Source organism: Neovison vison, chromosome 3 (assembly GCF_020171115.1).
Source record: "Neovison vison isolate M4711 chromosome 3, ASM_NN_V1, whole genome shotgun sequence".
Classification (NCBI taxonomy): Eukaryota; Metazoa; Chordata; class Mammalia; order Carnivora; family Mustelidae; genus Neogale; species Neogale vison.
In genome coordinates, this window is record NC_058093.1 from 95,799,730 (window position 1) to 95,814,500 (window position 14,771).

Below are 14,771 nucleotides of genomic sequence, written 5' to 3' on the forward strand. Positions count from 1 at the left end.
ATCTGTATCTGAAGGGTCTCATGACTTATGTTTAACTAGACTGTGGCAAATAACCTTATCTTAATAGCAGCTAGCCCCTCAAGGTCAATGAAGTCTTGCTTCCAAATTCCTTAGAGATTTAAGCTATCCCTAACCCCTACAAACTAAGAAGTATATAACCAGTTACTCATTATCCCAGTGCAGCTTTTCCAGCACACAGGTCCTGTCTCCATGCTTTAATAAAACCACCTTTAAAAAAATAAGATTTATTTATTTATTTATTTGACTGAGAAAGAGAGAGAGAGCATGCATGAGCACAAACAGGGGCAGTGGAAAGGAGGGGGAGAAGCAGGCTTCCCATTGAGCAGGGAGCCTGATATAGGGCTTGATCCCAGGACTCTGAGATCATGACGTGAGCCAAAGGCAGATGCTTAACCAACTGAGCCACCAGTGCCCCATAAAACCACCTTTTTGCATTGAAAACATCTCAAGAATTCTGTCTTGCTTGTTTGCTCCCAGACCCCAACTTCACATCAAGTGATACTATTGAATTTAATACAAGATGTTTTTATTTTTTTTAATATTAAAGTGTTACAATAGATTTCTATTTTTTATCATAAATTTTTCAGATTCCAAGTCATGTTGATTGAAATTTGCATCACTGTTTTTCAGTAGTGGTCAGTATCCCTGTAGTACCTATCATATGTTATTGAGGAATTAACATAGTATAAAATAAAAGTCTTCTGTGAACTCTAGACTTTGTAACATCTCCATTTGCACATCTGATAGATATTTCAGAACAGTACATCCAAAACCAATCTATATTTCAGATTCAGTGCAATCTCTGTCAAGATTCTGGCTACCTCTTTTTTTTTTTTTTTAGAATTGACAAGCTGGTCCTAAAATTCGTATAGAATAAGGTGCCCAGAATAACCAAAACAATTTTGAAAAGGAAAAACTCTTATTTCCCTGTTTCAAAATTCCTACAAATGAAATCAGAAATGAAAGGTATGGAAATTCAAAGGATCATAATAGATTACTATGAACAATTGTATGCCAAGAAGTTGGACAACCTAGATTAAATGGATAAAGAATGAATTATGAAGTAGAAAATCTGAACAGATGGATTACTAGTAAGGAGATTGCATAGGTAATCAAAAACCTCCAAATAAAAGTCCATGACCAGATGGCTTCACTGTTGAATTCTACCAAGTCTGCAGAGAAGAGTTAATACCAATTATTCTCAAACTCTTCAAACAACAGAGGAGAGAATGGTTCCAAACTTATTTTATAATACAAACGTTACCCTGATTCTAAAACCACGCAAGGATGCTATAAGGAAACAAAATTAAAGGCCAATATTCCTGACTAACACAGATGTAGAAATCCAATAAAATATTAGAAAGCCACATTGAGCACTAAAGGATCATATACTGGGGAGCCTGGGTGGCACAGTCAGTTAAGCATTCAGCTCCTGATTTCAGCTCTGGTTGTGATCTCAGAGTTGTGAGATTGAGCCCTGTGTTGGGCTCCACACTTAGCACAGCTTGAGATTTTCTCTCCCTCTCCCTCTGCCCTCCCCACTGTGCTCTCTCATAAATAAATAAATAAATAAATAAATAAATCTTTGAAGAAAAAAGATTGGGGCACCTGAGTGGCTCAGTTGGTTAATTGGCCAACTCTTGATTTCCACTCAGGTCATGATCTCAGGGTCATGGATCAAGCCCCACATTGGGCTCCTTGCTTGATGGGGATTCTGCTTAAGATTTTCTTTCTCCCTCTCTCTCTGCCCCTCACCACACTTATGTTCACTCATGTGTGTTCTCTCTCTCACTCAAATAAATAAAATCTTAAAAAAAAAAAAAAAAAGGATCATACACCATGGTCAAGTGGGATTTATTCTAGAAATGCAAGGATATTTCAACATCTGAAGATCAATCAGTGTCATACACCACATTAACAAACTGAAGGATAAAAATCATATGAGCATCTTAGTATATGCTGAAAAAAACATTTGATAAAATTCAGCATTAGTTCATGATAAAAACTCTAAACAAAGTGAGTATAGAGGGAATGTACATCAATGTAATAAAAGCCATATATGACAAGCCAAGAGCCAAAATCTTTCTCAGTGTCAAAAGGTGAAAGATTTCTAAGATCAAGAACAATAGAAGGAAGTCTACTTTTCCACTTTATTCAACATAGTTTTCGAAGTCCTAGCCAGAGCAATTAGACAAGAAAAAGAAATAAAATCATGCAAATAGGAGAGGAAGAAATAAAATTGTCACATTTACAGATGAAATCACATTTTATATAGAAACTGCTAAAGACTAGACCAAGAAACTGTTAGAACCAGTCAATAAATTCAGTAAAGCTACAGTATTCAAAATCAGTATATGAAAATCTACTGCATTTCTATATACTAATAGTGAAGTCTCAGAGAAGTTAAGAAAACAACACTTTTTACAATTGCATCAAAAAGAGTAAAAATACCCAGGAATAACTTTAGCCAAGGAGGTGGAAGACCTTTACACTGGTTTCAGCTCAACTGTGATCTTATTAACATGATAAGGTGTTAATGAAAGAAATTGAAGGGGCGCCTGGGTGGCTCAGTTGGTTAAATGTCTGCCTTCACCTCAGGTCATGAACCCAAGGTCCTGGGATCAAGTCCTGCTTTGGGCTCCTTGCTCTGCAGGAAGCCTGCTTCTCCCTTTCCCTCTGCCTGCCATTCCCCCTGCTGTGCTCTCGTTGTCTGTGTCAAATAAATGAATAAAAATTTTTTAAGAAAGAAAGAAATTGCAGAAAACACAAACCAGCGGAAAGATATTTCATCCACTTGTGTTAGTAGAATCCATATTGTTAAAATGTCCACTTTCCAAAGCAATCTACAGATTCAGTGCATTCCCTATCAAAATTCCAGTGGCATTTTTCACTGAAATAAACAATCCTAAAATTTGTCTGAAACCACAAAAGATCCTGAGTAGCCAAAGCAGTCTTGAGAAAGAAGGACAAAGCTGGAAGCTTCACACTCCTTGATTTCAAACTGTATTTCTTTTTTTTTTTTTTCAAACTGTATTTCAAAGCTGCAGAAATCAAAACAGTATAGTACTGTCATAAGGAAGAGCCACATAGATCAATGGAACAGAATGCAGTACAGAAATAAACACATGAACCTATATGATCAATTAATCTCCTGTAAAAGATATAAGAATATACAATGGGAAAATCACAGTCTCTATTGGTATTGAGAAAACTGGAGCACTCTATTATACCATATACAAAAATTAACCTAAAGTAGATTAAAGAAAAAAAATCATAAAATGGATTAAAGACTTGAATGTAAGACCTGAAACCATAAAACTCCTAGAAGAAAGCATAGGCAGTAAGCTCCATTACATTGATCTTGGCATTGATTTTTTTGGCACCAAAAATATAAGCAACAGAAGCAAAAAATAAATAAGTAGGACTATATAAAATTTAAAACTTTCTGCACAGCAAAGAAAAACATCAACAAAATGAAAAGGTAATTTTTCAAATGGAAGAAAATATTTTCACATCATATATCACATTATATATCTGATGAGGAGTTAATATCCAAAATATATAAAGAACTCCTAAAACTCAATATGAAAAACAAACATACATCCTGATTAAAAAATGGTCAGAATATTTGGGAAAAGTTTTCAATTAGCAATAATCACGCCTCGGATAAACCTCATTGGCTATGATACTGCCACTGCACAAAGCTAGTGGTCAGAATATTTGAATAGATATTTTTTCAACAAAGACATACAGATGGCCAAAAGGAACATGAAAAGATGTCCAAAATCACTGATTATCAGAGGAATGCAAATCAAAACCACAATGAGGTACCACCTCACATTTGGAATGGATATTTCAAAATGATTTAAAAAAACAATCTAACAAAACTAGTATTGGTGAGGTTGTGAAGAAAAGGGAACCATGGGCACTATTGGTAGGAGTGTAAATTGGTACCACCACCATGGAAGACAGTATGGAGGTTCCTCAAAAAATTAAAAATAGAACTACTGTATATTCAGACAATTCCACTTCTGAGTATTTATCCAATGAAAATGAAAACACTGACTTGAAAAGATATATGGACTCCCATTTTTTGCAACAAGAGAAATGCCTGTTAACTGATAAATTCATGAATGAAGTTGTATATCCATACAATGGAATATTATTCATCTTCAAATGGAATGAAGTACTGTATACTCTGCAACATGGATGAATCTCGAAAATATAATGAATTAATGGAGCCGGCAAAAAAGACCACATATATGATTGCATATATATATAATTTCTTGTGAAATTATATAATCATATATTAAATATATATTTAATATATAATTATATATAAATTCCTGTGAAATTATATAATTATATATAAATTATATATATAGTTATATATAAATTCATTGATTGTTGTACAACCTTGTAAATATACTAAATATCACTGAATTGTGCAGTTTAAAAGAGTTCGTTTTGTAGTGTGTGGATTGTATCTCAATTTAAAAATACTGGATTTAGGGGCGCCTGGGTGGCTCAGTGGGTTAAGCCGCTGCCTTCGGCTCAGGTCATGATCTCAGGATCCTGGGATCAAGTCCCGCATCAGGCTCTCTGCTCAGCAGGGAGCCTGCTTCCTCCTCTCTCTCTCTCTGCCTGCCTCTCTGCCTACTTGTGATCTCTCTCTGTCAAATAAATAAATAAAAAAAAAATACTGGATTTACTGATTTTTTCCCCCATACTTGCCCCTTCCAGTCATCTGTTTCAAAAGGTAGGGACCATTTGAAAGGTGTTCTAATGTTCGAGGTGACAGATTATTGAATCAGAAAGAGACTCAGAGATAATTAATGGAGTGGTAGCTTGAGATCTCTAGGAATAGACTTTTTACCTCACTCTTGTACATCCCACCTACCTGAAAATCTTTGCCAGGCATCACATAATGCAGTGGTCTAAGTGTGGCTTTCTAGATTTCTTGGAAAAATCACCTGAATTTTAGGTAGCTGGAAACTTCCAGGATGAATGAGAATTCCCTCACCTATAAGATTAACTAGATTGACATAGTCTGCCTCAAAGCAACTCCCTCCCATCTTTCCTTTAGAAACAGATTGTTATAAATAGTGCTTTAACAGAATGGCTCTGACAAGACTGATAGCTATTCACCCCAATTCCATTTCCTTTTCTTCTTGGGTATACAGCTGGATGCATTTCCTCACTTTTCTTCTAGGTAAAAGTCAAGTCATTTGACTGAAGTCTAAGCAATGAAATAATAGCAAAAGAGACTTTCTGAATGTATTCCTTCACTTTCCCCTTCTGCCAGCAAGATGGAAAAGCTAGATAATGGCAGATCCTCTGTGTGCTTAAATTAGATGGACAAGAGGTGCTTACCATTCAGAGACAACCCTGTTGTATTACTATGTAATTGGGAAATAGATTTCTTTCTTAGTTGAATACTTAGACACTTTGGGGTCTATTTGCTATTACAGCCATGCCCACCCTAATTAACATATGGGTGACTGCAGTTCTAACAAAAATAATGACAAAGAAAAATCAAAGTATTTTAACAGCAGAGGCATGTTCTATTAGATATTTTTATATTCTTTTTAAAAAAGATTTTATTTATAAATAAATAAATGTCAAATTTATTTTTATAAACAAATATTTTATTTATAAATAAATATTTTAATAAATAAATATTTATAAATAAATGTTATTTTATTTATAAATATTTATAAATTTATAAATAAATAAATGTCAAATAAATATTTATTTTTTTGACAACCAGAGATCACAAGTAGGCAGAGAGGCAGGCAGAGAGAGAGTGGAGGAAGCAGGCTTCCTGCTGAGCAGAGAGCCCGATGCAGGGCTCAGTCCTAGGACCCTGGGATCATGACCTGAGCCGAAGGCAGAGGCTCTAACACACTGAGCCACCCAGGTGCCCCTAGATATTTTTGTATTCTTACAAATATTTTTGAGCTTTGTTCTAGGACCCAGCTAATTTATCTAGAAGTGGTTTGATTCTTTTGGGTCTTTTTAAAAAGTTTGTCAAGTAGGACCAAAGCAGTGTTGATTCTAGAGCTAATTTTGCCTTGCTATGAAGCAAGACCATTCTGAGTTCCCAGCATTCATGAATTATGGCAGAAAGCATTCCTGATCTGGAGGTTTTTCTCTCTGATATTTCAAGTGAGTGTTTCCTTGGATTCGGACATTCCCTGATCAGTACTTGGACAAAGAGAGGATCCTCTACAGATCTCTGAAGCTCTCTCTTTCGGCAGCTCTTTCCTCTTCTTTGTTCAGCCCTATGAAATTTGATCTTGGTCTCCCCACATTCCTAGTACCATCTCAGCTCAAGGAGACTGTGAAGACTACCAGAGTGCTGCTCTTGGAAGTTCTGTCCGTGTAATAACCTTTAGCACTTGTAGGGCTGATGTCATTTGACTTGTCCTTCAGAAATCACTATCCTTTTTTGTCTCATGTGCAGTGTCTTAAAATCCATTGTTTTGTTTGCAGGTCGCCTGGGTGGATCAGTCAGTTAAGGGTCTGGCACGTGGTTTCAGCTCAGGTCGTTACCTCAGGGTTATGGGATTGAGCACTGTGCTCAGTGCAGAGTCTGCTTAAGACTCTCCCTCTCCCCTTACCCCTCCCTGCTGCGCTCTCTCTCTAAAATAAATAAATAAATCTTTAAAAATATATACTTATGTATTTTTTTTTGCATGGTTTTTTTGGTTGTTTTAGGTGGAGGATAAATGTTGTCTCTAGCTGAAACCTTTTGTATAATTGTAAGAATAATATAAAAGTGAAATGAAAAGGGTCTGAAGCTTTATTGCTTCAATTAAAATGGTGGCCCATAGACTAATTAGCTATTTGACTTTGGGCAAATTAAGTTCTCTGTTTCAACTTTCTAATCTATAAAAGGAAAATAATGATAATACCTCCATTCTATAGGATGTTATTAGTACATGTGAAATACTTCAAAAAGTGACTAGCATATAAGCTCTCGGTAAATGAGTTATTACAGTTGTTATTATAATCATAAAAAATATCTAATGCAAAAAAACTTTGAAGGAAGGGAGTTCTTTGTTTTAGTAACCAGCTCTACCACTTACTATGGCCTTATATTTAGCCTCTGTTAATCTCATTTTGCTTATTACAAAAAGTGGGTAATAATAACACCTACTCGTTAAACAGTTGTGTGGGTGAAATAAAATGATAATAGTACAGCATTTGGCATGGTGCCCAACACAGATTGGTACTAAGTGATTGTTATTATTTGGATTATCTTTTGCTGCATAATAAATTGCCACGAAGCTTAGTACCTTAAAACAGGAGTTACTGTTTTATTACTGTTTTATTATATCTACTGGTTCGGAGAGGTAGCTAAGCTCAGAGAATCAGTTCCCATTCAAGTTCTCTCCTGCAGTTGTAGTCAGATAGCAGTGGGCCTGCAGTCATCTTGAAGGTTTTCTTAGTCATCTCTCTTGTAGTTGGTTCTGACTCTTGGCTGGGATCTCTTCAAACCCTCACATCATGGTGACGAATTCTAAGAACAAGCATTTTAACAGGATTAGGCAGAAGCTGCATACCTTTATATAATAGTCTCCAAAGTCAAAACTGATGAAGTTCTAGAACCTAGATGAGGTTCGGTGGGCTGAGGTCCGGAGCCGATGACCAAGAAAGAATTCTTGAGATATCTTTGGTGCAAAATGGTGGTTTATTAAAGCAGGGGACAGTGCCCGTGGGCAGGAAGAGCTGCTGCCCTGGGTTGTGAGGGTAGGCATGTTATATACCTTGCGGTTGGGGGAAGGTGAGGAGAAGGGATGGGAGGTTTCAACAGAGTTTTCACATGTTAAGGAGGGCCTACAAGGTGCCAGGGAGTGGGGGGGGGGGCTTGCCCGTATGGCTTGATCAATGTCGTCTTTAGGTCAGGCATTAACATCAAGATAGTTGGGAGATTCTTGGTGGGGTATTACGATTCTGCTATCATTTACATTCCCTTCTACCTCAGCCTCCTCCAGTTTATGGTGGGGAGGGAGACATCAGGGCTTCAGGAACTGAGAGTTATTTGCCTCTGGAAATTTGTGATATTGATAAGGTAACCTCCCTGTTTAGATCTCTAGGACATCTGTAGAGCAAGGGAGATTCCTGTTCTGCAGGATTGTGATCCCTGCAAGTTAACTATTTATCATTTTATGGCAGTCAGGGGTGCCTGAGGAATGCTACACATATGGAAGGGAGCAGGTGGAGAGGGGGTGCAAGGCGCCAGCTTTTGCTCTGTCCTCAGCCAGCCTCCTGCTCCCTCATCAAAAACCACCTAGTGTTATTTTTTTTTTAAGATTTTATTTATTTATTTGACAGAGAGAAATCACAAGTAGATGGAGAGGCAGGCAGAGAGAGAGAGAGGGAAGCAAACTCCCTGCTGAGCAGAGAGCCCGATGCGGGACTCGATCCCAGGACCCTGAGATCATGACCTGAGCCGAAGGCAGCGGCTTAATCCACTGAGCCACCCAGGCGCCCCCACCTAGTGTTATTTTGGTTGTAGTTACAGGCCCACCTAATTTAAGGAGGAGAGTCAACATCACCTTGCAAGAAAAATGTGTGTAATGGGAGATATTGGTGCATCGTTTTGAGACAGTACAGTCTGCCACAATTAGCTACATATATTTTGCATAAAGTTTTCATCTCCCCCTAACACCGCACTTCATAAAGTTTTCTGTGTACTTTTTAAAGCTTTTTTAAAAATTTTTTATTTTAATTATACTTAGCATACGGTATTATATTAGTTTCAGGTGTACAATATAGTGATTCAACAATTCCATACATCACATGGTGCTCATCACAAGTGCCCTCCTTATTCCCCATCACCTATTTCACCCATCCCTCTCACCTCCCTCCCCTCTGTGGACCATCATTTTGTTCTTTAGAGTTAAGAGTCTCTGTCTTTGTTTGTCTCTCTCTCTCTCTCTTTTCCCCCTTTGCTTTCTTAAATTCCACATAGGAATGAAATCATAAGGTATTTGTCTTTCTCTGAGTGCCTTATTTTGCTTAGCATTTTATTGTTTAAACTTTTATTTTTTAAACTTTATGTTTTTATATTTTATTTATTTATTTGAGAGACCGAGAGAGTGAGAGAGAGAGGCAGTGAGTGAGTGAGGTAAGGGGCAGAAGGCAAAGCAGACTCCTCGCTGAGCAGGGAGCCCAGTGCAGGGGTTCAATCCTGGGACTCTAGGATCGTGACCTGAGCTGAAGGCAGATGCCTAACCATCTCAGCCACCCAGGCAACCCAGCGTTACATTGTCTAGGTCCATCCATGTTGTTGCATATGGCAAGATTTCATTTTTTCTTATGTCTGAGTAATATTCTATTGGAGATATAGATCACGTCGTATTTATCCATTCATCAGTTGTGGGCTGCTTCCATACCTTGAGTGTTGTAAATTATGCTGCTCTGAACATTGGGGTACATACATCTCTCGCATTAATGTTTTTATATTGTTTGTGTATATACCCAGTGTTGCAATTGCTGAATTTTAGGTTTAATTCTATTTTGAAAGTTTTGAGAAAACTTAATGGTTTTCCACAGTGCTTGCAGCAGTTCTCATTCCTAACGTGAGTGCGGAAATGTTCCTTTTTCTCTACATCCTTGCTAACACGTTTTGGGGTTTTTTTGGTTGTGATTTAAGCTGTTTTGAAAGGTGTGAGGTGATCCTTTCTGTAATTTTGATTTGCATTTCCCCAATCATCAGTGACACTGAACATCTTTTCATGTGTCTGTGTGTCTTCTTTGCCATCTGCATGTCTTCTTCGGAGAAATACATTCACGTCTTCCCATTTTTTTTTTTTAAAGATTTTATTTATTTATTTGATGGAGATCACAAGTAGGCAAAGAGGCAGGCAGAGAGAGAGGAAGGGAAGCAGACTCCCTGCTTCGCAGAGGGCCCGATGCGGGGCTTGATCCCAGGACCCTGGAATCATGACCTGAGCCAAAGGCAGAGGCTTTAACCCACTGAGCCACCCAGGCGCTTGATATTTTTCCATTTTTTAATTTGATTATTATTTGGCTATTGAGGTTTTAAAGTTCTTTATATATTTTGGATTCTAATCCCTTATTGGATATGTTTTGAAAATATCTTCTTCCATTTTGTAGATTATCTTTTAGTTTTGTTGATTGTTTTCCTTTGCTGTACAGAAGCTTTTTATTTTGATGTAGCCCCCGTTGTTTCCTTTTGCTTTTGTTTTCCGTTTTCTCAGTGGACATATCTAAAAAACAGTTGCTACAGCCAATGTTAGAAATGTTACTGCCTGTGCTGTCTTCCAGGATTTTTATGATTTCAGGGCTCTCTTTTAGGCCTTTAATCCATTTTGAATTTATTTTTGTATGTGGTATAAGAAAGTGGTTGATTTTCATTCTTTGCATACTACTGTCCAGTTTTCTGAAACACCATTTGTTGAAGAGTCTTTTTCCCATCGGATATTCTTGCCTCCTTTGTCGAAGATTAATTGACCATAAAATTGTGGGTTTGTTTCTGGGTTTTCTATTCTATTCCATTGATCTTTGTGTCTCTTGTGTCTCTTTATTTGTGCCAGCACCATACTGTTTTGATTACCACAGCTTTATAATATAAATTGAAGTATGGAATTGTGATATCTCCAGCTTTGTTTTTCTTTTCCAAGATTGCTTTGGCTATTCAAGTTTTTTCTGGGTTTTGTTTTTGCTTTTGTTTTGTGCTTCCATATAAATTTTAGGATTGTTTGTTCTAGTTCTATGAAAAATGCTGTTGGTGTTTTGATTTTATTAAATGTGTAGATTGTTTGGGTACTATAGATACTTTAACAGTATTTGTTTTTGCAGTGCACGAACACGAAATGTCTTTCTATTTCTTTGTGTCATCTTTAGTTTTTTTCATCAGTGTTTTATAATTTCAGAGTAACAGTCTTTTACTTCTTTGGGTAGGTTTATTCCTCAGTATCTTATTTTTGTTGTGATTGTAAGTGGGATTGTGTTTTAAATTTTTTTTCTTGCTGCTTAATTATTGGTGTATAGAAATACAACAAATTATAGAAATGCAACCCATGTGGAGTGCGTAAATTTTTATAGTTGTTATATCTTCTTTTAAGATTGTTCCCTTTATTATTATACTGCCTTTCTTTGTCTCTTGATATCATCTTTGTTTTATTTTATTTATTTATTTTTAAAGATTTTATTTATCTATTTGAGAAAGAGAGAACAAGAGAACTAGAGAGAGCATGAGTTGGGGGCCAGGGGAGGAGAAGCAGACTCCCTACTGAGCAGGGAGCTTGATATGGTACTTGATCCCAGGACGCCAAGATCATCCCGAACTGAAGGCAGACGCCTAGCCACCCATAACCACCCAGGCAGCCCCTGTCTTTGGTTTAAAATGTATTTTGTCTGATACCCAGCTTTCTTTTGACACCCATTTGTACGAAAGATGTTTCTCCATCCCCACACTTTCAATCTGCAGGTATCTTTAGGTTTAAATGAGTAGCTTATAGGCACCATATAGATACATATTGTTTTTCATCCATTTTGTTACCCTGTGTCTTTTTTTTTTTTTAAGATTTTATTTATTTATTTGACAGACAGAGACTACAACTAGGCAGAGAGGCAGGCAGAGAGAGAAGAGGAAGCAGTCTCTCCGAGGAGCAGAGAGCCCGATGCGGGGCTCGATCCCAGGACCCTGAGATCATGACCTGAGCCGAAGGCAGAGGCTTTAACCCACAGAGCCACCCAGGCCACCCACCCTGTGTCTTTTGATTGTAGCATGTAGTCCATTTACAGTCAGAGTAATTATTGATAGATATGTATTTATTGCCATTTTATTACTTTGTGGTTGTTTCTGAAAATTTTCTTGATCCTTCTTTGCTTTCTCTCATGGTTTCCTTGTTGTTTTTTGTTGTTGTTGTTTTTAAGTGATATATTTGGATTTCTTTCTCTTTATTCTTTGCATATCTATTATAGGTTTTAGGTTTGTGGTTACCATTAGGTTTGTTTATAACCTCTTCTTCATATAGCAACCTACACTAAGTTGACGGTCATTTAGTTTTGAACCCATTGTTTACTCCCTTCCTCCACATTTTTAGGTATATAGTATATAGTGTAAAATATATTTTACATCCTTTTATTTTGTGAGCTCCTTGACTCATTTTTCACAAGAATATTGATTTTCATTGCTTTTGTGTTTCCTACATTCATATTGTCACTTTTGGTCTTTCCACTTAAAGAGTCCACTTTAAGATTTTATTTATTTATTTGACAGAGAGAGATCACAAGTAGGCAGAGAGAGACAGAGAGAGAGGAGGAAGCAGGCTCCCTGCAGAGCAGAGAGCCTGATGTGGGGCTTGATCCCAGGACCCTGGGATCATGACCTGAACCGAAGGCAGAGGCTTTAACCCACTGAGCCACCCAGGCGCCCCAAGGAGTCCACTTTAATATTTCTTGCAGAGCTGGTTTAGTGGTCATGAACTGTTTTAATTTTTGTTTGTCTGGGAAACTATCTCTCTTTCTCTTCTGAATGACATCTTGCTGGGTAGATTGTTCTTGGCTGCAGATTTTTCCCACTCAGAACTTTGAATGCATCATGCCTCTCCCTTCTGGCTTGAAAAGTGACTGCTTAAAAAGATCCTGATAGTCTTATGGGATTTCTCTTGTATGTTATTGTCTTCTTTTGTCTTGCTGCTTTAAAATTTTTTTCTTTATCACTAAATTTTGCAAATTTAATTATAAAACATCTGGTGTGGGTTTACTTTTGTTGACTCTCCTTGGGGGTCCTCCTTGCTCCCTGAATCTAGGTATGTTTCATTCCCTAAATTAGGGAAATTTTCAACTGTTAGTACTTCAAATAAATTTTCCACCCTATTTTATCTCTTCTTCTGGGAGCCCTATAATATGAATATTTTTATGTTTGATGAAGTCACTAAGTTCCCTAAGTTTATTCTCGTTTTGCATAATTCTTTTCTTCTCTGTCTTGTTTAGTTTGATTACTTTCCATTCTTCTGTTTTCTAGGTAATTAATTCATTTTTCTGCATCTTCTATCCTGTTGTTCATTCCATCAAGTGTGTATCTCATTTTGTTTATTGTGCCTTTTATCTCTGTTTAGAGTCTCACTCATGTCTTCCACTCTTTCCTCTAGTCCAGTGAGTATCTTAATGATCATCACTTTAAATTCTCTATTAGGTGTGTTACGTATATTTGTCTCACTTAAATCTGGTTGTGGCCATGTCCTTTCTTTCATTTGGGACAATTTCCTCTGTTTTATCATTTTGTCTAAGTCTCTTTGCTTTGTTTTGTGGGTTAGAAAAGTCAGCTACCTCTCCTGTTCTTGAGGGTAATGGCCTTTATTTTTTATAAACATATCTTTTTATCCCCAGGGATACAGGTCTGTGAATCACCAGGTTTACCCACTTAACAGCACTCACCATAGCACATACCCTCCCCAATGTCCATAACCCCATCCCCCTTCTCCCAACCCCCCTCCCCCCAGCAACCCTCCATTTGTTTTGTGAGATTAAGAGTCACTTATGGTTGGGGCGCCTGGGTGGCTCAGTGGGTTAAGCTGCTGCCTTCGGCTCAGGTCATGATCTCAGGGTCCTGGGATCGAATCCTGTATTGGGCTCTCTGCTCAACAGGGAGCCTGCTTCCTCCTCTCTCTTTCCGCCTGCTTCTCTGCCTACTTGTGATCTCTCTCTGTCAAACAAATACATAAAATCTTAAAAAAAAAAAGGTAGTTTGTCTCCCTCCCAATCCCATCTTGTTTCATTTCTTCTTCTTTTACCCCCTCAACCCCCATGTTGCATCTCCACTTCCTCATATCAGGGAGCTCATATGATAGTTGTCTTTCTCCGATTGACTTATTTCGCTAAGCATGATACCCTCTAGTTCCATCCACGTTGTTGCAAATGGAAAGAGTTCATTTCTTTTGATGGCTGTGTAGTATTCCATAGTGTGTGTGTGTATGTATATATATATATATATATATATATATATATATAGCACATCTTCTTGATCCATTCATCTGTTGATGGACATCTAGGTTCTTTCCATAGTTTGGCTATTGTAGACATTGCTGCTATAAACATTCAGGTACACATGCCCTTTTAGATCACTACGTTTGTATCTTTAGGGTAAATACCCAGTAGTGCAATTGCTGGGTCATAGGGTAGTTCTATTTTCACCATTTTGAGGAACTTCCACGCTGTTTTCCAGAGTGGTTGTACCAGCTTGCATTCCCACCAACAGTGTAGGAGGGTTCCCCTTTCTCTGCATCCTCACCAGCATCTGTCATTTCCTGACTTGTTAATTTTTAGCCATTCTGACTGGTGTGAGGTGATATCTCATTGTGGTTTTGATTTGTATTTCCCTGATGCCAAGTGATACGGAGCACTTTTTCATGTGTCTGTTGGCCATCTGGATGTCTTCTTTGCAGAAATGTCTGTTCATGTCTTCTGCCCATTTCTTGATTGGATTATTTGTTCTTTTGGTGCTGAGTTTGCTAAGTTCTTTATAGATTTTGGACATTAGCCCTTTATCTGATATGTCGTTTGCAGATATCTTCTCCCATTCTGTCAGTTGTCTTTTGGTTTTCTTGACTGTTTCCTTTGTTGTGCAAAAGCTCTTGATCTTGATAAAATCCCAATAGTTCATTTTTGCCCTTGCTTCCCTCGCCTTTGGCGATATTCCTAGGAAGATGTTGCTGCGGCTGAGGTCGAAGAGGTTGCTGCCTGTGTTCTTCTCAAGGATTTTGATGGAT

The 14,771-nt window shown here is 37.6% G+C and overlaps 1 protein-coding gene and 1 pseudogene across 3 annotated transcripts in view; one reads left to right on the forward strand and one right to left on the reverse strand.

Annotated features, from left to right (window-relative positions):
• Positions 1-14,771, forward strand: part of ZRANB3 (zinc finger RANBP2-type containing 3) — a 326,079-nt gene that overhangs the window by 65,342 nt on the left and 245,966 nt on the right. The window lies entirely within an intron of this gene.
• Positions 3,601-3,727, reverse strand: LOC122903709 (annotated as a pseudogene).